General features: G+C 36.9%; 1 long non-coding RNA gene across 1 annotated transcript; it reads left to right on the top strand.

Annotated features, from left to right (window-relative positions):
* The first annotated feature begins 11,163 nt into the window (after positions 1-11,163).
* On the top strand, positions 11,164-18,150 carry LOC118221913. Its single transcript, XR_004764218.1, has 5 exons — positions 11,164-11,250; positions 13,705-13,765; positions 14,475-14,555; positions 15,072-15,092; positions 18,087-18,150. It is a non-coding gene; the product is annotated as an uncharacterized LOC118221913 (long non-coding RNA).
* The last annotated feature ends 6,459 nt before the right edge of the window (positions 18,151-24,609 follow it).

Raw genomic sequence — 24,609 nt, 5'->3', positions numbered from 1 at the left:
TATGTGCAGGTCAACAACTGTTTGTCTTTTTTATATGTTTGCCTTTCCCCATGGTAATGGATGTGAACTGGATTTCCATATGACTCGCCTCATTTCCATACCCTAGTGGACCTGGAGTCCTTTGAAGGTCAGAATGCAATTCCTTAGGACTACTGAACTTAGAACAATATAATGCTAATTCAGATGCAATTCTACTTGATTTTACATGATGAATTTAGTTAATATATGAACATTTGTTGAATAAAAACCAAAGTAAAAACTTTTTTTTTCTATTTCTACCTATGAAAACACTTAATAATTACTTGCTTCCAATATTTACTTACTTCCAATAATTTGTTTAATTGTAATTAAAGCCAAAGGAGACTATTTTGAGGAAAGTCATGTCTCAGATTATGTTTAAGTAAAGGTCAGCTTTTTGTGTTATTGCAGGTAGATGTTGAAAAGAAAAAAGTTTATACTTTGCTTCGTTACTCGGTAAATGCGCATGTGTTAACTTAATTTGTCTCTACCTAAGGTTTTTAAAAAAAAAAATTTTTTTTAACCACAGGTGGCCTAATATTTTTGGCCTGTATTATATATACTTCAGATAATTTGACACTGATTGGTAATAAAGCTTGATTGACAGTCATTGGTAATGAAGCTTGAAAGCCCTGAGCAGGAATAAATATTTACCTTTTTTAACCCTTTGAAGAGTGGGTGATCTGGAATGTTTCATCATAAGTCAGTGTTCTAGAGCTCCACTGCTTTCAGTCACCAGCAGTGGTTGTTTTTTCAGCATTAGGATTTTCAGTTAAGAGCATTCTAATCACATATTTGTGATCTCACATCTTAATTTGACTGTCTCTGTTCTGAAGATAGTACTGGCTTGTGTTACAGTTAGTGGCGCAGCCAAGGAACTAGACTAGGCTGGGCTTTATTCAAAGCATTCTTGAATTCTCTTCTTGGTATCTCCTCTCCATTCCAGAATTTGTGCTGATTTGATTTTTATTTATTTCACAGAAGGCTATACTTCAGGTGGCTATTCTCAAGGCCCCGAATGAGTGCATCCAAAAGGCCCACGTAAACCAAAGAAATTGAGTAAGTCACATCCATATTACAAAAGTAATTGACAACTACTGTTCACATTGTATTGTAGAATGGGAGAATTGGTAATGCAACCAATCTCTATAACTGTTCAGTTGTGGCCCTAGGGTTTTTGTTTCCCTCACAAGCAATCTTTGGCTCTCTGCGTGGGGGCTTGATTGATAGAAGTCTTCTAACGGGCAGGTTTACTTCAATTCAAGTGTTATTAAACCTCTTCATTATTTCAGAAATACTAGTAATTGGTATTTGCAGTTTTTGCCAGCTATTTCCTGATACAGTATGTGCAGGTCAACAACCATTTGTCTTTTTTATGTTTGCCTTTCCTGATGGTAATGGATGTGAACTGGATTTACAGACGACTCATCTGATTTTCATACCCCAGTGATTCCGAAGTCCTTGGAAGGTCAGAACGCAGTTCCTTTGGACTCAGAAGAACTTAGAGGAACAGAATGTTAATGCAGATTTAATTTTGAATTATTTTATTTCATTAGAATGTTTACTTGTGCCAATTTACTTGTTTTTGTTGCAGCACATTTATGACAGAATCAGAATCAGAATCAGAATCGTATTTTATTGCCAAGTACATTTACACATACGAGGAATTTGTTTTGGTCAACACACCGAGGCAGCCATCTGCGGCGCCAACAGAATATTGTTTTCCAATATAATATAACTCCTTACCTATGTTTTTTTTAACGATCATTTTTCCTAATTTCTATCAAGAGTGCCCTTTAGGACGCTCCTAAAAATTTTAACACAGAAATATTTACAGTGTGGGGGGAGTAATTTAACAGTTAAATATTTGCAGTTAAACTAGTTGCTTATTTACATTTTGCAGAAGTTCACTAGTAGTTCAACTACATACAAATTTGTGTAGCCCATTGGTTGTAGTAGTTAATTATATTTTTATCATTTTGAGGTGTAATTAACAGCAGGAACTACCAGCTACTTTTGGCATTAAAACATTTTTTATTTTTATTTTTTATAATCCCTTTGACCAAATACCGCCTCCTCTCTCTCACTGCCTTCACTCTAATCCTTACCGGTGAGAATTACTCTGCTCCACTTCAGATGCCGACTGCCAATTGCCACACAATGCTAGTTACACCCACAGTGTTAAAGTGTATAGTGATTCTCCCCAAGGGCAAACTGAAGGCATTGCTCATATGTGCATCATGTTAGGGAAATATGATCATGATGATTTTTTGATAGTTTTTACACAAAGCGGTTTGAACAATGCTTTTGGAGTAGTCGTAGTTTTGCAGGACACATTTATTTTTAGGGTAGCTATTCTTTGGTTCAAGTACGAGGTAATTGGGAGTTTGTACAATACTATGTAATGTGAATTTTTTTCATTGATTTCGGTTGTTTATGAATACATTTGAATCCATTGTTTCATTAATTAAATCATTAATTCATTCATTACTTTTGTAAGACTGCAGCTCCTGCTAAATGCTTTTTCATTTAGTAATGACCCTTTATCTATGCAGCGAGGTCCTACTGAGATCAGTTCCCAAAATTGTTTTTGGGATTTACCTATTGTTTCATAGGATGTGCTGTATTATTTCATGAACCTCAAAAGGAGAAGGTGTTCTGCATGTCACCTGAAATCACTGATTTTAAATGCTGTCTGGGGCCTGAGGGTTATTGTATTTTATTGAATAAACTTTTCTATTATTTCTTGAATTTTACCATTCTTTATCAGTCACTTACACATTGATTTTCACAATAAGATTCCCTGATTTGTTAAAATGCACAGACCAATTTGAGCCAAAAAAAAAGCCCAAAAAAGTAATTTTACAAACATTACTGCCAACTGCGTGCATCCAAATCTGTAGCTACTGTCTGTCTCTGGCTTCCACCAAATGTCCATCCCGTGTTGCAAGGATGTGAAAATGTGTTTGTGATTTGACTAACTAGACAGGCTATTTGCATTTAATTTGAACTCAGAAAATCTTCTTGTGTCTTTTAAATAATACCAATCAGAGGAATTTGTTTCAAAACACTGATGAAAGGGTAGTGGTATCACACACTTCAGAAATGGCCACTAGATGACAGTAGATAGCAGTAAGCAAGATCAAAAAATCCCTCTTGTTTGAAGAATGCAATGCTCTCTCACACGCACACACACTCTCAGTCTATCTCACTCACTCACTCTCTCACACACACAGAGATTAACACAGATTAGAGAGAGCTGTACAGAGCACGATATAAGCACCAGAGAGGGAAACTAAAGCAGAGAATCACTGCACACCTTCTGTTCCCCTCTGCCTCTCACTTCAGCCTCTCTCCTTAGTGTCTTTTTTACGCTCCTCTTCCTCAGACTCATCCTCTACTCTGAAAGCTTCTTTCAGCACCTCATGCGTCAGGGTCTCCTTTCCACAGACCTCTGCTGTTTTCAGTAAGGTTCATTGTTTGCCAATTCACCAAAACTAGATTGTCAGATAGTGAAGCGTGATTCATCACTCCAGAGATCACGTTTCCACTGCTCCAGAGTGGCGATTGTGCTTCACACAACTTCAGCCAAGTTAGGCTTAGGCTTATGTACGGCTGTTTGACCATGGAAACCCATTTCATAAAGCTCTTGACGAACAGTTCTTGTGCTGACATTGTTTCCAGAGGTAATTTGGAACTTTGTAGTGAGTTTTGCAATCGAGGAAAGATGATTTTTACACGCTACATGCGTCAGCACTTGCCAGTCTCGTTCTGTGTGCTTGTGTGGCCTATCGCTTTGTGACTGATCTGTTGTTGCTCCTATACGTTTCCACTTCACAATAACAGCACTTACAGCTGACTGGAGCAGCTCTAGCAGGGCAGAAATTTGATGAACTGACTTGTTGGAAAGGTGGTATCCTATGATAGAGCCACATTGAAAGTCACAGAGCACTTTAGTATGACCCGTTCTACTGCCAGTGTTTGTCAATGGAGATTGCAAAGCTGTATGTTTGATAAGATGCACCTCAATGGGTGTGGCTAAACCAGCCAAAACCACTAATAAGAAGGCGTGTCCACCTCTTCATCCCCAAAAAAAAATAAAAATAAGAATAATTTTAAATGAAAGGGATCCTGACGTCTGACATGTCATCCTTCAATGCAAAGCTGAGTTTCCACCCATCTTCGGAATCTGGTACAATCCGGTTGACTCAATAATTGACAGGCACAATAATTACTTTCACTTCATCACAACTGAAACCAGACTGTATGCTTCATCACATTTTAGCAATGGGTGGACTTGAAACTAAAAAAAAACAACATGTAAGTCACTTGTGTGTTCTGTTAAAATTCAAAATAAAAATTTATTTTTTAAGATTTCCGAGTAGCATGTAAATTTTGTATTTCAGCCATATCATAAATATTCAACCCTCATTCAATATCACCATTTTAAAAATATTTGATGGTCTGTATGACAAAATTTTGTGGAAACACACTTGAGCCCTTAGGAAATTCATAACGATACTGTTTGCTTCACCTGTGATAAACATATAAATCCCACCAATGCACTTCTTCACATCAATCTGAGGCTGACTAGCAAACGTGCCAAAGACAAAGGAGCTCTCTCAAAATTTAAGAGAAAAAATTATTCCATTGCATAAAAAAGGCAATGGATACAAAAAGATCTCCAAGATATTGAAATTCAAAGTGACACAATTGGCAGCATCATAAGGAAGTTTAAAAGTCATAGAATAGCAGTAAACCTACCTGGACGTGGAAGGAAGAGTAAAGTTACATCAACTGGTATCAGGCACATCGTAAGAACTGCTGAGAAAACCCCTCATATTACTGCCAAAGGCTTACAGGATGACCTTTTGAAAGCTGGAACAAAAGTATCAGTACAGACGATAAGAAGGATATTTAACAAGCAAGGCCTTCATGGCCGGACACCTCGCCGTACTCCACTCTTAGCCAGTAAGCATATGAAAATCGACTTGAATATGCAAGACGTCATTTGGATAAGTATAAGTGGAGTGACGAGACAAAACTGGAATTGTTTAGACCCATGGATAAGTGGTATGTATGGCACAAGAAATCAGAGGAATTTGTTTCAAAACACTGATGAAAGGGTAGTGGTATCACACACTTCAGAAATGGCCACTAGATGACAGTAGATAGCAGTAAGCAAGATCAAAAAATCCCTCTTGTTTGAAGAATGCAATGCTCTCTCACACGCACACACACTCTCAGTCTATCTCACTCACTCACTCTCTCACACACACAGAGATTAACACAGATTAGAGAGAGCTGTACAGAGCACGATATAAGCACCAGAGAGGGAAACTAAAGCAGAGAATCACTGCACACCTTCTGTTCCCCTCTGCCTCTCACTTCAGCCTCTCTCCTTAGTGTCTTTTTTACGCTCCTCTTCCTCAGACTCATCCTCTACTCTGAAAGCTTCTTTCAGCACCTCATGCCTCAGGGTCTCCTTCCCACAGACCTCTGCTGTTTTCAGTAAGGTTCATTGTTTGCCAATTCACCAAAACTAGATTGTCAGATAGTGAAGCGTGATTCATCACTCCAGAGATCACGTTTCCACTGCTCCAGAGTGGCGATTGTGCTTCACACAACTTCAGCCAAGTTAGGCTTAGGCTTATGTACGGCTGTTTGACCATGGAAACCCATTTCATAAAGCTCTTGACGAACAGTTCTTGTGCTGACATTGTTTCCAGAGGTAATTTGGAACTTTGTAGTGAGTTTTGCAATCGAGGAAAGATGATTTTTACACGCTACATGCGTCAGCACTTGCCAGTCTCGTTCTGTGTGCTTGTGTGGCCTATCGCTTTGTGACTGATCTGTTGTTGCTCCTATACGTTTCCACTTCACAATAACAGCACTTACAGCTGACTGGAGCAGCTCTAGCAGGGCAGAAATTTGATGAACTGACTTGTTGGAAAGGTGGTATCCTATGATAGAGCCACATTGAAAGTCACAGAGCACTTTAGTATAACCCGTTCTACTGCCAGTGTTTGTCAATGGAGATTGCAAAGCTGTATGTTTGATAAGATGCACCTCAATGGGTGTGGCTAAACCAGCCAAAACCACTAATAAGAAGGCGTGTCCACCTCTTCATCCCCAAAAAAAAATAAAAATAAGAATAATTTTAAATGAAAGGGATCCTGACGTCTGACATGTCATCCTTCAATGCAAAGCTGAGTTTCCACCCATCTTCGGAATCTGGTACAATCCGGTTGACTCAATAATTGACAGGCACAATAATTACTTTCACTTCATCACAACTGAAACCAGACTGTATGCTTCATCACATTTTAGCAATGGGTGGACTTGAAACTAAAAAAAAACAACATGTAAGTCACTTGTGTGTTCTGTTAAAATTCAAAATAAAAATTTATTTTTTAAGATTTCCGAGTAGCATGTAAATTTTGTATTTCAGCCATATCATAAATATTCAACCCTCATTCAATATCACCATTTTAAAAATATTTGATGGTCTGTATGACAAAATTTTGTGGAAACACACTTGAGCCCTTAGGAAATCCATAACGATACTGTTTGCTTCACCTGTGATAAACATATAAATCCCACCAATGCACTTCTTCACATCAATCTGAGGCTGACTAGCAAACGTGCCAAAGACAAAGGAGCTCTCTCAAAATTTAAGAGAAAAAATTATTCCATTGCATAAAAAAGGCAATGGATACAAAAAGATCTCCAAGATATTGAAATTCAAAGTGACAAAATTGGCAGCATCATAAGGAAGTTTAAAAGTCATAGAATAGCAGTAAACCTACCTGGACGTGGAAGGAAGAGTAAAGTTACATCAACTGGTATCAGGCACATCGTAAGAACTGCTGAGAAAACCCCTCATATTACTGCCAAAGGCTTACAGGATGACCTTTTGAAAGCTGGAACAAAAGTATCAGTACAGACGATAAGAAGGATATTTAACAAGCAAGGCCTTCATGGCCGGACACCTCGCCGTACTCCACTCTTAGCCAGTAAGCATATGAAAATCGACTTGAATATGCAAGACGTCATTTGGATAAGTATAAGTGGAGTGACGAGACAAAACTGGAATTGTTTAGACCCATGGATAAGTGGTATGTATGGCACAAGAAAGGTGCAGCTTATGACAAGAAGATCACCATCCCCATAGTCAAGTATGGAGGTGAGTAAGTTCTTCTGTGGGGGTGTTTTGCTGCTCCTGGTACTGGCAATCTTCAGCGTGTGACTGGCACCATGGATTCCTTGAAATACCAGGCCATTCTGCGGAAAAATGTGATGGCCTCAGTGCATAAGCTGAAGCTTGGTGATCATTGTACTTTCCAGCAAGACAATGATCCCAAGCATACATCCAAGTCAACCAAAGCTTGGTTCAGGGAACGATCTTGGAATGTCCTTGACTGGCCTTCTCAGTCCCCAGATTTAAATTCCATTGAAAATCTTTGGTGGGATTTGAAGAAAGCAGTGGCATCATGAAAACCAGAGAATATCGGTGAACTTGAAGCATTTGCACAGGAAGAATGGGCCAAGATTGCAAAAGAGAGGTGCTTGTGAGCACTTACAGGAAGCGTTCATTGGAAGTTATAAAAGCTAAAGGATGTTCCAGAAAGTACAACTGTTTTCATGAACCTTCCAGCTGCAACGGAGGTTCCATATACCTCCTGAAATCCGACAGAACACTGCAACTTCATGGTGACCAAAGAAATGTGACTTTCAATTTTGTCAAAAGATGAATATAGTGTCAGGGCGGGGCACGGGAAGGGACCCAAGCGCAGAGTGCAGGAAAAACTCAAAACTCCAGAGGTAAAAAAACAGACTTTACTTAGATAACGGGGAAACAAAGGGAACAGAGCCTCGCAGGGCAGTTCTTACAAACAAAGGGAAAAACTCAAAAAATGCGGGAAAACAAAAATCCAAAAATCCAAAAACACAGAGAACAGAGTAGGCAAGGAGCATAAGGCAGGCAAGGAACGGGTAACAAGCAAGCAGGAAAGGCACGGGCAAAGGGCAAGCAGGTAAACAGGCAACAAGCAACAGGCAGGCAATGGGCAACAAACAAGAGCAAGACCGCACACAGGTAACAGAACCACAAACAGGTGACAGAACCACAAGAATCCAGCGCCTGAGTGAGGGAAGAGGGAGATTTAAGTAGAAAGACGCAGACGAGACACAGGAGGGCACGATGAACAATCAAGCCACAGAGAGGGAAGGGAACACGAGACAAAACGCAACTAATAATGAGATAATTGGAAACAATAAAACAATTAACTGAACACAAAGCAGAGGTGCCGCCATCTGGCGGCCCAACAGAGAACAACAAGGGGGGGGGGACCCAGAACCCTGACATATAGAGCAGTAGTTAAACCATTCAAGGATCATTCAAGGATAACCAGAATTAATAATTAAAAATGAATAGGCGAAAATAGCGAAAGCAAAACTGAAACAGAAGAGAACTGGGAATCCAACTTGCATGACAGGATTCAACACAAGTAGAATTACACATGATTTACAGAAACCTGGTCTGCCATAAAGGATAACTTAGAATATTCTGACAAGAACCACATTATTTCACAGAGGCACGTAGTGAATTGATGAGAGTTAGACAAGGAGTCCTAACCTCCCCAACCGTCCCTTTCCCTTTCCCCACCATGCCCCGTAATATATTTTTTTAGCACCTGTATCCTCCTAGTGCACAGGCAACACTAGGGGGATGATTGTATCTGGCAAAACATTTGTTAGGGGAAATAACTGGGCATGACTGGACAGTTACAACAAATAAAAGCAAAGCTGAAACAGAAAAATACTAGGAACCCAACAAGATTCAAATCAAGTACAATTACAAATGGATTACAGGAACATTGTGTATCGTACAGTATAAAATTACTTTTAAAATACTGAAAACTGTAATGGTATATCTTTTATTTACATCTCTAGTAATACGAAGTACAATAATATTGCCAATATTAATCACAAAATAACCAACGCCAAAACAAATTCATGCCATGTTTCTGTTTGATTTCTCCTGGAGTAAGAGTTTTTGTCTCATGTGAAAAAGCGTATCTAAAATTACAAGCATATCATTAATCTTATTTTCGCTTGTGTTAAACAATTGTGTGAAAACCCTCTGCATTGACCTGCGACACATGGCCATTACTTTATGAAAGGGCGACAGCAAAGGAGAAGAAAGAACAGGTGATGGATCAGTCGGCTCCAACTGCGGTTTGTGTACATGACATGCCATTGTAAACACAAAAGGGAATATGATTTATCTGTAATTTACAAGGTCATATGAAGAACGGCTGCAGATTTACCAACGCCTCCTGAATTCACCAAAAAAGTGTTTCCTCCTCCCTTATGCTATTGGCCAGAGCTGTATATCATGATCAATGTATTTTTATCGGTGGGAAGAATGGCTGTTTCGTGTACGAAGCAATACTTCAGAGAATTGAGATTTGGGGTTTATGTCTATTTGGCCATTTTGCACAGGAAAACTAGAAAGTCAAAGTCAAGTAACGCTAAAATAATTTTTTAAAAGTCAGCAAACCAACCTGCATGAGACAGGGCACAAAAAATAAACTAATGTTTACAGTAGTATGTCTTGACATTACTAGAGATGTAAATAAAAATATGTGACAGTGGTTTCTGGGGCGTGGGGATGACAGTGACTCTCAATGAAACAGAGCAACATCGACAACACAGACACAGATCTTCAGATATGAGATTAAAAGCCAGTTTGTCAGCGACCGGTTGGTACCAGTTCCTGAGATCACGTCTGCCAATAAATACACACAGATTTCAGAAAATTCCATTCACCCTCATGGCCTTTTACTAAGAAACACAGCTAATCTGATATAAAATTGCTGCCAAAATAGAAAAACAACAGCAGGCTGATACAGTACCATTCAGGACTTACGTGGGCGCTCTGTTTTGAATATATGGGACATCAGGGATGTCCAATCTTATCAGAAAAGTGCCAGTCTCGGTGTAGGTTTCTGTTTTGGACCAAACCTACAACACTTGATTCAACTGATTTATTTATCACGCTCTTCAATCTAGACCTTGATGACTAGAACCATGCTGTCTTAATGCATGGTTCTACTCATCATTAATTCCCTTTATGAAAGGAAAACAGTGCAATGGTGTTATTCACCTCTCACAGATCATGGTTTCATTAGGATAATTCACTCGTTTTTCATAAAAAATACATGTTCAAACTCTTTTTTCTGTATATCGGAAAAACCTAGATATAAAATACACTAGTTTTATATAACATTTAATTTTAAATTTGTTTTACATTTTTAAACATTTTTTTTTTCATGGGGTGATGTTGCTAAATAGAGACGAGACAAATTGACCCGTTCACTTAAAATCAAGCCAAATGAGTCATAAGGATTTTTATTGAAAGTAATCTTTATTTATGCAATGTTTAGAATGTTTAGAACCAGAAATGAACAAAAATGAACAAGAGATGAGCAATATGAACGAGGCGTGTGTGTGTGTGTGCGTGTGTATCTGTGTATCTACACAGCACATGAGGGACAAGTCATCACGGTATGCTTTGTGCAAATGAATTTTGCACGTCGCACATGTCATGCTCATCTTGATGTCATGCAGACCTGTCACATTTTCCACTTCCTTCTTCCCCCAGCAGCAACCTAGAAAGATGAGGGAGATGATTACTATGTCTTTTTGCTGAACCCGATTCCCTGACACGCACACATGCACGCGCGCGCACACACACACACACACACACACTTACTTACCTCAGGCACTGGTAAGTCCAACAGAACACTGCAACTTCACGGTGACCAAAGAAATGCGACTTTCAATTTTGTCAAGATGAATATAGAGCAGTAGTTAAACCATTCAAGGGTCATTCAAGGATTACCAGAATTAATAATTAAAAATTAATAAAATCCTAAAATAGGTAAAAGTGTAGACCAGGAACCAATCCGATTTTTATACCAATCATGATGCCTCCTCTTCATTTTAAATGAAAGGGATCCTGACATTTGATATCATACTTCTACACAAAGTTGAGTTTCCACCCACCTCCTGAAATCCGGTATGACAACCAGGTTCATTCTGGGAAAGAAACAATAATTACTTTCACTTCATCAAAATTGAAACCAGAGGTGCATATTTAAATGCACAAATGCAGTCTGGAGAGCAAACCAAGAAGCGGCACGGGAGAGATCCATCACCCAGCAGGTCAGTACAGAAAATAATCAAATCAATGTTGTTCTGACACTTATTTCTTGACGCTTTGCATTTATGAATATTTTAGATTTGAAAGCAGTGTGATCTTGTACTGTGATTTCTAATAAGGAACTAGCGTAGGCACTGCAGACTCAATGATCACTGAACTACTGTACATTACATACACAATACAAACAGAACAGATGTAAACATTGGTAAACGTGGTAGAAAAATGTTTATATTTGGCTGATTTCTGCCACAGACTGATACTGAAAATCTTTTCAACTAGCTGGTAAGAGTACATTCTTTATTCTACCAAAGAAATCAGTTCTTGGATCAACATCCAAGACAACACAGATTTCTCCCTTTCTTAAGTCACTGCCTTGGTTACAAGTCAGTTTTAGAACAGATTTCAAAGTTCTTTTTTATTTTTAAATGCGACCTTAAAGTTCTTAATGGATCGCCATTTGAACACACATTGTACACTGTAAAAAATAAATAAAGTGCTGTAAAAAAGAGAGAAGTGTGGACAATAGGAACACTAAGTTATTACATCACTTTACAATAATTTAGCAGAAACTCTTATCCAGGGCATCGCACAGAAGTGAAGAACATTTTTTACTGCATCGACAGCCGATCATAACTATTTATTACTCAGAAAGTGCCAGTACGGACTCGTCCTCTTCGGTGTGTACATTCAGTTTAGACAAAAAAAATAAAAATAAAAGAATACAGAGCTGCAGGACAGCCAGAAATTTTTCCAAAAAGAACAGAAAATTGAGACAGGTATTTGAATATGCAAAGACATTTTTATATCAGCCAATGACATTTTCTCTTCAATATAAAAATAAAAATAAGAACTCCAGTGAAGGGAATCCTGACAACTGGAGTAATCCTTCAATGCAAAAAAATGAGGTTCCACCCATCTTCTGAAAACCAGTAATACAAAGTGACTATGTGACAAGCACACCACTTGCAGTTCCTCACAAATAAAACTAGACTGTTGTTTAACAGGTAGAAGTTTGGAAAGCAAGTTCCATCTTTTACTGTATTATTGGCCAAACAGATCTTTTGAGATCTACTCAAAGTAAAGTCTTGTGTGCTCCAGTGGCCAATTCTGTACAACCTGGACAAGTGTATTTTAATTTATACACACAAACTAACTGTGTGTGTGTGTGTGTGTGTATGTGTGTATGTGTGTGTGCACATCAGACCTTGGTCAAATACGTATTTGTCTCAGAAAATGCAAACCCCGCCTTATGGTCAAATTGGCAGGTTCAATTACACCGGCAAGATCAACAGAGCACAGAAAAGTATTTGAATCCCTAAGAAACAAACACGTATTTGTCCCAGGTCTGGTGCACATGTGAGTGTGTGCGTGTGTGTATATGTGTGTGTGTGTGTGTGTGTATATATATATGTATATATATATATATATATATATATATATGAGGCGCCAAACAGGAAATATTTAATGAAGTCTGATATATACATCATTTTGATATATATACATTGAAACTGATATATATACAACTTTCTTGATATATATACATTGAACTGTGATATATATACATAATTTATTGATATATATACATCAAAACCAATATATATACATTGTTTTTGATATTTGTACATTGAAAACAATACATATACATTATATTGGATATTTATACATCAAAACCGATATATACACATCATTTCTGATATATATACACATTGAAAACAATATATATATATATACATCCTTTCTGATATATATACATTGAAACCGATATATATATATCATTCGGGAACAGGCATATATTTGGGCATCCCATTGGGTCTTCATTAAGACATAATCAGCGCAATCCAAATAAATTTTTAATTGGATTGAGACTGAAAATTATATTTTTATATTCTGTAAGAAGTGTATATCAGTTTCAATGTATATATATCAAAAATTATATATATATATATATATATATATATCAGACTTAATTAAATATTTCCTGTTTGGCCCCTCATATATATATATATATATATATATATATATATTTTTTTTTTACTTTACATTAAATTACATTAGAATTATCACAAAGTATCACCGACAAGGCAGATAGGTCCACTGAAAATTAATATGTGTAATGTTAATGTAAAGAGTTAAGAGTTAAGAGTTAAGAGTAATATTAATAATTATTAAGTGTAATATTACACAGCCATACATATAACATTATCCAAAAAGAAATCCATTCTTTAATATCCAGTTAATTGATTCTGATGTATTTTAATAATTTTATTCAATTGTTTTGTCATTTCTTTTCTGTTTTAACTGTGAATTTCTCTATGTATTAAATTCAAAGATATTGTATTTATTATTATTATTATTATCATTATTATTATTATTATTATTATTATGTTGATGTTGTTGCTCACTTATTAAGCTGGAGCCCATTTCTGCAGTCTTGCCACTCACTAATCTGCTTGCAGGTGTTGAACACAAACAGCTAAACTGGAACTACTGAGATGAGTCAGAAAAACATTAACAGTCGTGAGTACTGTCATTTGCCCAAATTTATGAACACTTCAGTACTATGTAAATGTACTTAAACTAAAGCATAAATACATTTGTGGGGGACTTCATATATTCATATTGTCTTGTAGAGGTCTGCCATTTATGAGGTCAGTATAGGACTATTGTGAGTAATGTATTAACGTAACATTTTTCTATTGACTCTGTAGCATTGTAGAAGAAGCAAGAATCCAAGAATCCAACTGATAACAGAAACCCTTTTATTATATATATATATATATATATATTATATTATATAAATTGAACTGTCAACACTTGACTGTCATGTATTTGTTTGTACCTGATGAGTGCTGACACTGTTACAGCCAGTGTAATGAGGTAACAGAAAATCATGAATTTCACCGTATGATTAAACAAAATCAATTTTTTAAATCATATACATATATATATATACAAACACGTACACAGTCCAGTCCAAAAGTGTAAGGCCACTTGTAGGTTTTTTTTTTTAATTTTTTTTTTTACTTTACGTGGAGAAGAATTAAATTAACATATGCACATTTATTGAATTACAAACCATATAACAAACATTTGTTTGCGACAAGTGACTACACTTTACTTTACTTGACTAGACTGGACTTTTTTCAAGAGCACTTTGCATTCCTTTCTTGGGTTTCTTCTCTCCATTCCAGAATTTGTGCTGATTACATTTGTATTTATTTCACAGAAGGCCGTGGTTCAGGCATCGAAGGAGGGAAGGGAAAAGGCGGACGTAGTCGAGAGATAAAGAGCAAGCCAACTGAAGAAAGTAACTGACAATTACTGTTCACATTTTATTGTAGAATTATATATTATATATACTTTATTATTACTTTATTGTATTAAATATAGGTGGCCATTCACAAGCTGGCCCAAATAAAAAAGTGAAAAGGAGTAAGTCACATCCATATTACAAAAGTAATTGACAATTACTATTCACATTTAATTGTAGAATGGGAGAATTGGTGATGTAACCGAGCTCTATAACTGTGCAGTTGTGGCCCTAGGATTTTTGTTTCCCTCACAAGCAATCTTTGGCCCTCTGCGTTGGGGCTTGATTGATAGAAGTCTTCTAATGGGCAGGTTTACTTCAATTCAAGTGTTATTAAACCTCCTCATTACTTCATAAATACTAGCAATTGGTATTTGCAGTTTTTGCCAGCTATTTCCTGATACAGTATGTGCAGGTCAACAACTCTTCGTCTTTTTTTACATGTTTGCCTTTCCTCATGGTAATGGATGTGAACCGGATTTCCATACGACTCACCTCATTTTCATACTCCAGAGAAACAGGATCTCTTGAAAGGTCAGAACGCAGTTCCTTTAGACTACTGAACTTCAAACAGTAGAATGTTAATGCAGATGCAATTTTACTTGATTATACATAATGAATTTAGTTAATATATGAACATTTATTGAATAACAAACCAAAGTAAAAACTTTTTTTTCTATTTCTACCTACAAAAACAATTAATAATGACTTGCTTCCAATACTTACTTCCTTCCAATAATTTGCTTAATTGCTATTAAAGCCCAAGGAGACTATCTTGAGGAAAGTCATGTCTGAGGTTATGTTTAAATAAAATTCATCTTTTTGTGTTATTGCAGGTAGAAGTTGAAAACAAACAAGTTTATTCTTTGATTTGTTTCTCAGTAAATGTGCATGTGTTAACTTAATTTGTCTTTACCTAAGGTTTTTTTTTTTAACCACAGGTGGCCTAATATTTTTGGCCTGCTTTATATATACTTAAGATAATTTGACACTCACTGGTAATAAAGCTTGACTGACAGTCATTGGTAATGAAGTTTGAAAGCCCTGAGCAGGAATAAATATTTACCTTTTTTAACCCTTTGAAGAGTGGGTTATCTGGAATGTTTCATCAGAAGTCAGTGTTCTAGAGCTCCACTGCTTTCAGTCACCAGCAGTGGTTGTTTTATCAGCATTAGGATTTTCAGTTAAGAGCATTCTAATCACATATTTGAGATCTCACATCTTAATTTGACTGTCTCTGTTCTGAAGATAGTACTGGCTTGTGTTACAGTTAGTGGCGCAGCCAAGGAACTAGACTAGACTGGGCTTTTTTCAAAGCATTTTTGAATTCTCTTCTTGGTTTCTCCTGGGCTTGATTGATAGAAGTTTTCTAATGGGCAGGTTTACTTCAATTCAAGTGTTATTAAACCTCCTCATTACTTCATAAATACTAGTAATTGTTATATGCAGTCTTTGCCAGCTATTTCCTGATACAGTATGTGCAGGTCAACAACTCTTCGTCTTTTTTTTACATGTTTGCCTTTCCTCATGGTAATGGATGTGAACCGGATTTCCATACGACTCACCTCATTTTCATACTCCAGAGAAACAGGATCTCTTGAAAGGTCAGAACGCAGTTCCTTTAGACTACTGAACTTCAAACAGTAGAATGTTAATGCAGATGCAATTTTACTTGATTATACATAATGAATTTAGTTAATATATGAACATTTATTGAATAACAAACCAAAGTAAAAACTTTTTTTTCTATTTCTACCTACAAAAACAATTAATAATGACTTGCTTCCAATACTTACTTCCTTCCAATAATTTGCTTAATTGCTATTAAAGCCCAAGGAGACTATCTTGAGGAAAGTCATGTCTGAGGTTATGTTTAAATAAAATTCATCTTTTTGTGTTATTGCAGGTAGAAGTTGAAAACAAACAAGTTTATTCTTTGATTTGTTTCTCAGTAAATGTGCATGTGTTAACTTAATTTGTCTTTACCTAAGGTTTTTTTTTTTAACCACAGGTGGCCTAATATTTTTGGCCTGCTTTATATATACTTAAGATAATTTGACACTCACTGGTAATAAAGCTTGACTGACAGTCATTGGTAATGAAGTTTGAAAGCCCTGAGCAGGAATAAATATTTACCTTTTTTAACCCTTTGAAGAGTGGGTTATCTGGAATGTTTCATCAGAAGTCAGTGTTCTAGAGCTCCACTGCTTTCAGTCACCAGCAGTGGTTGTTTTATCAGCATTAGGATTTTCAGTTAAGAGCATTCTAATCACATATTTGAGATCTCACATCTTAATTTGACTGTCTCTGTTCTGAAGATAGTACTGGCTTGTGTTACAGTTAGTGGCGCAGCCAAGGAACTAGACTAGACTGGGCTTTTTTCAAAGCATTTTTGAATTCTCTTCTTGGTTTCTCCTGGGCTTGATTGATAGAAGTTTTCTAATGGGCAGGTTTACTTCAATTCAAGTGTTATTAAACCTCCTCATTACTTCATAAATACTAGTAATTGTTATATGCAGTCTTTGCCAGCTATTTCCTGATACAGTATGTGCAGGTCAACAACTCTTCGTCTTTTTTACATGTTTGCCTTTCCTCATGGTAATGGATGTGAACCGGATTTCCATACGACTCACCTCATTTTCATACTCCAGAGAAACAGGATCTCTTGAAAGGTCAGAACGCAGTTCCTTTAGACTACTGAACTTCAAACAGTAGAATGTTAATGCAGATGCAATTTTACTTGATTATACATAATGAATTTAGTTAATATATGAACATTTATTGAATAACAAACCAAAGTAAAAACTTTTTTTTCTATTTCTACCTACAAAAACAATTAATAATGACTTGCTTCCAATACTTACTTCCTTCCAATAATTTGCTTAATTGCTATTAAAGCCAAGGAGACTATCTTGAGGAAAGTCATGTCTGAGGTTATGTTTAAATAAAATTCATCTTTTGTGTTATTGCAGGTAGAAGTTGAAAACAAACAAGTTTATTCTTTGATTTGTTTCTCAGTAAATGTGCATGTGTTAACTTAATTTGTCTTTACCTAAGGTTTTTTTTTTTAACCACAGGTGGCCTAATATTTTTGGCCTGCTTTATATATACTTAAGATAATTTGACACTCACTGGTAATAAAGCTTGACTGACAGTCATTGGTAATGAAGTTTGAAAGCCCTGAGCAGGAATAAATATTTTACCTTTTTTAACCCTTTGAAGAGTGGGTTATCTGGAATGTTTCATCAGAAGTCAGTGTTCTAGAGCTCCACTGCTTTCAGTCACCAGCAGTGGTTGTTTTATCAGCCTTAGGATTTTCAGTTAAGAGCATTCTAATCACATATTTGAGATCTCACATCTTAATTTGACTGTCTCTGTTCTGAAGATAGTACTGGCTTGTGTTACAGTTAGTGGCGCAGCCAGGAAATAGACTAGACTGGGCTTTTTTCAAAGCATTTTTGAATTCTCTTCTTGGTATCTCCTCTCCATTACAGAATTTGTGCTGATTGGATCTTTTGTTTTTCACAGAAGGCAATGCTTCACTTGGCCCTTCAAAAGGCAGCAAAAGACCGTCTACAGACAACTCAAATGATGAAAACCGAAAAGGAGTAAGTCACATCCATATTACAAAAGTTAATTGACAATTAATGTTCACATTTTATGTAGAATGGGAGAATTGGTAACGCAACTAAGCTCTATAACTGTGCAGTTGTGGCCCTAGGATTTTTGGTTCCCTCACAAGCAATCTTTGGCTCTCTGCGTGGGGGCTTGATTGATAGAAGTCTTCTAATGGGCAGGTTTACTTCAATTCAAGTGTTATTAAACCTCTTCATTATTTCAGAATACTAGTAATTGTATATGCAGTTTTTGCCAGCCATTTCCTGATACAGTATGTGCAGGTCAACAACTGTTTGTCTTTTTATATGTTTGCCTTTCCTCATGGTAATGGATGTAACAGGATTTACAGACGACTCGCCTCATTTCCATACCCCAGTGAACGAGGAGCCCTTGGAAGGTCAGAACGCAGTTGCTTAGGACTACTGAACTTAGAACAGTAGAATGTTAGTGCAGATGCAATTTTACTTCATTATACATGATGAATTCAGTTCATATATGAACATTTGTTGAATAACAAACCAAAGTAAAAAAATAATTTTCTATTTCTACCTACAACAACACTTAATAATTACTTGCTCACAATACTTACTTACTTCCAATAATTTGTTTAATTGCAATTAAAGCCAAGGAGACTATTTTGAGTAAGGTCATGTTCAGATTATGTTTAAGTAAAGTAATCTTTTTGTGTTATTGCAGGTAGAAGTTGAAAACAACAAAGTTTATACTTTGCTTTGTTACTCAGTAAATGCACTAATTTAATTTGTCTCTACCTAGGGTTTTTTGTCATTTTTTTAACGACAAGTGGCCCTAATATTTTTTGGCCTGTATTATATATAATTCAGCTAATTTAATACTGATTGGTAATGAAGCTTGATTGACAGTCTTGGTAATGAAGTTTGAAAGCCCTGAGCAGGAATAAATATTTACCTTTTTTAACCCTTTGAAGAGTGGGTTATCTGGAATGTTTCATCAAAAGTCAGTGTTCTAGAGCTCCACTGCTTTCAGTCACCAGCAGTGGTTGTTTTTATCAGCATAGCATTTTCAGTTAAGAGCATTCTAATCACATATCTGAGATCTCACATCTTAATTTGACTGTCTCTGTTCTGGATATAGTAGTGGCTTGTGTTACAGTTAGTGCTGCCAGCTATGGAACTAGACTAGATTGGGCTTTTTTTTCAAAGCATTTTTTAATTCTCTCTTGCTATCTCTCTCCATTACAGAATTTATGCTTATCTGATTTGTTATTTATTTCACAGATGCCAATGCTTCACGTGACCGTATTCGTATCCACCAAAAAGGGCGTGCAAAACGCTCACATAAACAAAAGTAAAGGAGTAAGGTCACATCCATATTACAAAGTAATTGACTATTACTGTTCACATTTTATTGTATAATGGAGAATTGGTAACGCAACCAAGATCTATAACGGTTCAATTGTGGCCTTAAACTTTTTCATTATTTCAACAATACTAGTAATTGGTATATGCAGTTTTTGCAGCTATTTCCTGATATAGTATGTGCAGGTCAACAACCATTTGTCTTTTTTTATATGGTTTGCCTTTCCCCATGGTAATGGATGTGAACTGGATTTCCATATGACTCATCTCATTTTCATTACCCCAGTGTAACAGGAGTCCTTGGAAGGTCAGAACGCAGTTCCTTAGGACTCAGAAGAACTGAGAGGAACAGAATGTTAATGCAGATTTAATTTTGAATGATTTTTATTTCATAAGAATGTTTAATTGTGCACTTAACTTGTTTTTGTTGTAGTAATTTATGACAGAATATTGTTTTCCATTAAAATATAACTCCTTCCATAGGTTTTTGCGAATCTCTATCAAGAGTGCCCCTGGACACTCCTAAAATGTTTTAACACAGACTATGTACAGTGTTGGGGGGCAATTTAACAGGATGCAGTTAACTAGTTGCTTATTTACATTTTGCAGAAGTTCACTGGTAGTTCAACTACATTAAAATTTGTGTGTTGGCTGTAGTAGTTCATTACTTTTTTTTATCATGTTGAGATGTAATTAACAGCATGAAACTAACCAACTACTTTTGGCCTTAAACATTTTTTTATATTTTTTCTTTTTTATAATCCCTTTGACCAAATACCGCCTCCTCTCTCTCATTGCTTTCCCTCTAAGCCTGACCGGTGAGAATTACTCTGCTCCACTTCAGATGCCGACTGCAACTTGCCACACAATGCTAGTTACACCCACAGTGGTAAAGTGTATAGTGATTCTCCCCATGGGCAAACTGAAGGCATTGCTCATATGTGCATCATGTTAGGAACTATGATCATGATGATTTTTTGATAATTTTTATACAAAGAGGTTTGAATAATGCTTTTGGAGTAGTCGTAGTTTGCAGGATAAATTTATCTTTAGGGTAGCTTTTCTTTGGTTCAAATACCTTCAGTGCTAGGTAATTGTAGTTTGTACAATACGATATAACGTGTATTTGTTCATTCATTTTGGTTAATTGTATATGAATACATTTGAATGCATATTTCATTAATTAAATCATTCATTCATTTCTCAACTCATTCAGAATAATTGCTTCCATTCCAGTCTTATTGTCTAAAACATTATGTGTGCACTTTCTGAGACTGCAGCCACCTCCTAAATGCTTATTCATTTAGTAATGACCCTTTATCTATGCAGTGAGGTCCTACTGAGACCAGTTCCCAAATTGTTTAGACTTGATCTTACATATTGTTTCATAGGATGTGCTGTATTATTTCATGGACCTCAATAAGGACTTTGAAGGTGTTCTGCATGCGAGCTGAAATCACCGATTTTAAATGCTGTCTGGGGCCTGAGGGTTATTGTATTTTATTTCTATTATTTCTTGAATTTTACCATTCTTTATCAGTCACTTACACATTGATTTTCGCAATAAGAATCCCTCATTTGTTAAAATGCAAAGACCAATTTGAGCCCAAAAAATCCCAAAAAAGTAATTTTACAGACATTACTGCCAACTGCATGCATCCACATCTGTAGCTACTGTCTGTCTCTGGCTTCCACCAAATGTCCATCCCGTGTTGCAAGGATGTGAAATGTGTTTGTGATTTGACTAACCTAAACAGGCTATTCTGCATTTAATTTGAATTCAGAAATCTTCTTGTGTCTTTTAAATAATACCAATCAGGGGAATTTGTTTCAAAACACTGATGAAAGGCTAGTGGTATCACACTTCAGAAATGGCCACTAGATGACAGTAGATAGCAGTCGTAAGCAAGATAAAAAAAATCTCTCCTGTTTGAAGAATGCAATGCTCACTCACACACACATACACACACACACAGATTAAACACAGATTAGAGAGAGCTGTACAGAGCACGATATAAGCACCAGAGAGGGAAACTAAAGCAGAGAATCACTGCACACCTTCTGTTCCCCTCTTGCCTCTCACTTCAGCCACTCTCCTGAGTGTCTTTTTTTCCCAGCATGCCTTGCTGCTCTTCCTCAGACTCATCCTCTACTCTGAAAAACTTCGTTCAGCACCTCATGCCTCAGGATCTCCTTCCCACAGACCTCTGCCGTTTTTGGTAAGGTTCATTGTTTGCCGATTCACCAAAACTAGATTGTCAGATAGTGAAGCGTGATTCATCACTCCAGAGATCACGTTTCCACTGCTCCAGAGTGGCGATTGTGCTTCACACAACTTCAGCCTAGTTAGGCTTAGGCTTATGTACGGCTGCTCGACCAGAGGTAATTTGGAACTTTGTAGTGAGTTTTGCAACCGAGGAAAGACGATTTTTACACGCTACATGCTTCAGCACTTGCCGGTCTCGTTCTGTGAGCTTGTGTGGCCTATCGCTTTGTGACTGATCTGTTGTTGCTCCTATGCGTTTCCACTTCACAATAACAGCACTTACAGCTGACTGGAGCAGCTCTAGCAGGGCAGAAATTTGATGAACTGACTAGTTGGAAAGGTGGTGTCCTATGACAGAGCCACATGAAAGTCACTGAGCACTTTAGTATGACCTGTTTCTACTGCCAGTGTTTGTCAATGGAGATTGCAAAGCTGTACGTTTGATAAGATGCACCTCAATGGGTGTGGCTAAACCAGCCAAAACCTAATAAGAAGCGTGTCCACCTCTCATCCCCAAACAAAAAACAAAAAATTTAAAAATAAGAATAATTTTAAATGAAAGGATCCTGACGTCTGACATGTCATCCTTCAATGCAAAGTTGAGTTTCCACCCACCTTCGGAATCTGGTACAATCCGGTTGACTCAGGGACAGGCACAATAATTACTTTCACTTCATCACAACTGAAACCAGACTGTATGCTTGATGTCATGCACATTTTAGCAATGGGTGGACTTGAAACTAAAAAAACTACGTGTAAGTCACTTGTGTGTTCTGTTAAAATTCAAAATAAAAATTAATTTTTTAAGATTTCCGAGTAGCATGTAAATTTTGTATTTTAGCCATATTCATAAATATTCAACCCCCATTTCAATATCACCATTTTAAAATATTTGCTGGTCTGTAGAGTGACTAAATTTTGTGGAAACACACTTGAGCCCTTAGGAAATTCATAACGATACTGTTTGCTTCACCTGTGATAAACATGTAAATCCACCGATGCACTTCTTCACATCAATTTGAAGCTGACTAGCAAACGTGCCAAAGACAAAGGAGCTCTCTCAAAAGTTAAGAGAAGAAATTATTCCAATGCATAAAAAAGGCAATGGATACAAAAAGATCGCCAAGATATTGAAAGTTCAAAGAGACACAATTGGCAGCTCATAAGGAAGTTTAAAATTGATAGAATAGCAGTAAACCTACCTGGACGTGGAAGGAAGAGTAAAGTTACATCAACTGGTATCAGGCACATCGTAAGAACTGCTGAGGAAAACCCCTCATATTACTGCCAAAGGCTTACAGGATGACCTTTTGAAAGCTGGAACAAAAGTATCAGTACAGACGATAAGAAGGATATTTAACAAGCAAGGCCTTCATGGCCGGACACCTCGCCGCACTCCACTCTTAGCAAGTAAGCATATGAAAAATCGACTTGAATATGCAAGACGTCATTGGATAAGTATACAGAGTTTTGGGAGAATATTTTATGGAGTGACGAGACAAAACTGGAATTGTTTAGATCCGTGGATAAGTGGTATGAATGGCGCAAGAAAGGTGCAGCTTGTGACAAGAAGAACACCATCCCCATAGTCAAGTATGGAGGTGGGTCAGTCCTTCTGTGGGGGTGTTTTGCTGCTCCTGGTACTGGCAATCTTCAGCGTGTGACTGGCACCATGGATTCCTTGAAATACCAGGCCATTCTGGGGAAGAATGTGATGGCCTCAGTGCATAAGCTGAAGCTTGGTGATCATTGGACTTTCCAGCAAGACAATGATCCCAAGCATACATCCAAGTCAACCAAAGCTTGGTTCAGGGAACGATCTTGGAATGTCCTTGGACTGGCCTTCTCAGTCCCCAGATTTAAATCCCATTGAAAATCTTTTGGTGGGATTTGAAGAAAGCAGTGGCATCATGAAAACCAAAGAATATTGGTGAACTTGAAGCATTTGCACAGGAAGAATGGGCCAAGATTGCAAAAGAGAGGTGCTTGTGAGCACTTACAGGAAGCGTTTATGGAAGTTATAAAAGCTAAAGGATGTCAGAAAGTACAACTGTTTTCATGAACCTTCCAGCTGCAACGGAGGTTCCATATACCTCCTGAAATCCGACAGAACACTGCAACTTCATGGTGACCAAAGAAATGTGACTTTCAATTTTGTCAAAAGATGAACATAGAGCAGTAGTTAAACCATTCAAGGATAATTCAAGGATTACAGAATTAATGATTAAAAAATTAATAAAATTCTAAAATGGGATAAGAGTAGGCCAGGAACCAATCCGATTTTTATACCAAACATGATGCCTCCTCTTCATTTTAAATGAAAGGGATCTTGACATTGAGATGACAACCAGGTCATTCTGGGAAAGAAACAATAATTACTTTTCACTTCATCACAACCGAAACCAGAGGTGCATATTTAAATGCACAAATGCAGTCTGAAGAGCAAACCAAGAACCGGCACGGGAGGATCCATCAACCAGTAGGTCAGTACAGAAAATAATCAAATCAATGTTGTTCTGACACCTATTTCTTGACGCTTTGCATTTATGAATATTTTAGATTTGAAAGCAGTGTGATCTTGTACTGTGATTTCTAATAAGGAACTAGTGTAGACACTCAGACTCAATGATCACTGAACTACTGTACATGACATACACAATACAAACAGAACAGATGTAAACATTGGTAAACGTGCTAGAAAAATATTTATATTTGGCTGATTTCTGCCACAGACTGATACTGAAAATCTTTTCAACTAGCTGGTAAGAGTACATTCTTTATTCTACCAAAGAAATCAGTTCTTGGATCAACATCCAAGACAGCACAGATT

The sequence above is a fragment of the Anguilla anguilla genome, chromosome 2 (genome assembly GCF_013347855.1).
Source record: "Anguilla anguilla isolate fAngAng1 chromosome 2, fAngAng1.pri, whole genome shotgun sequence".
Classification (NCBI taxonomy): domain Eukaryota; kingdom Metazoa; phylum Chordata; class Actinopteri; order Anguilliformes; family Anguillidae; genus Anguilla; species Anguilla anguilla.
Note: the sequence above shows the minus strand (reverse complement) of the source record. Positions and strands in the feature narration are given on the sequence as shown.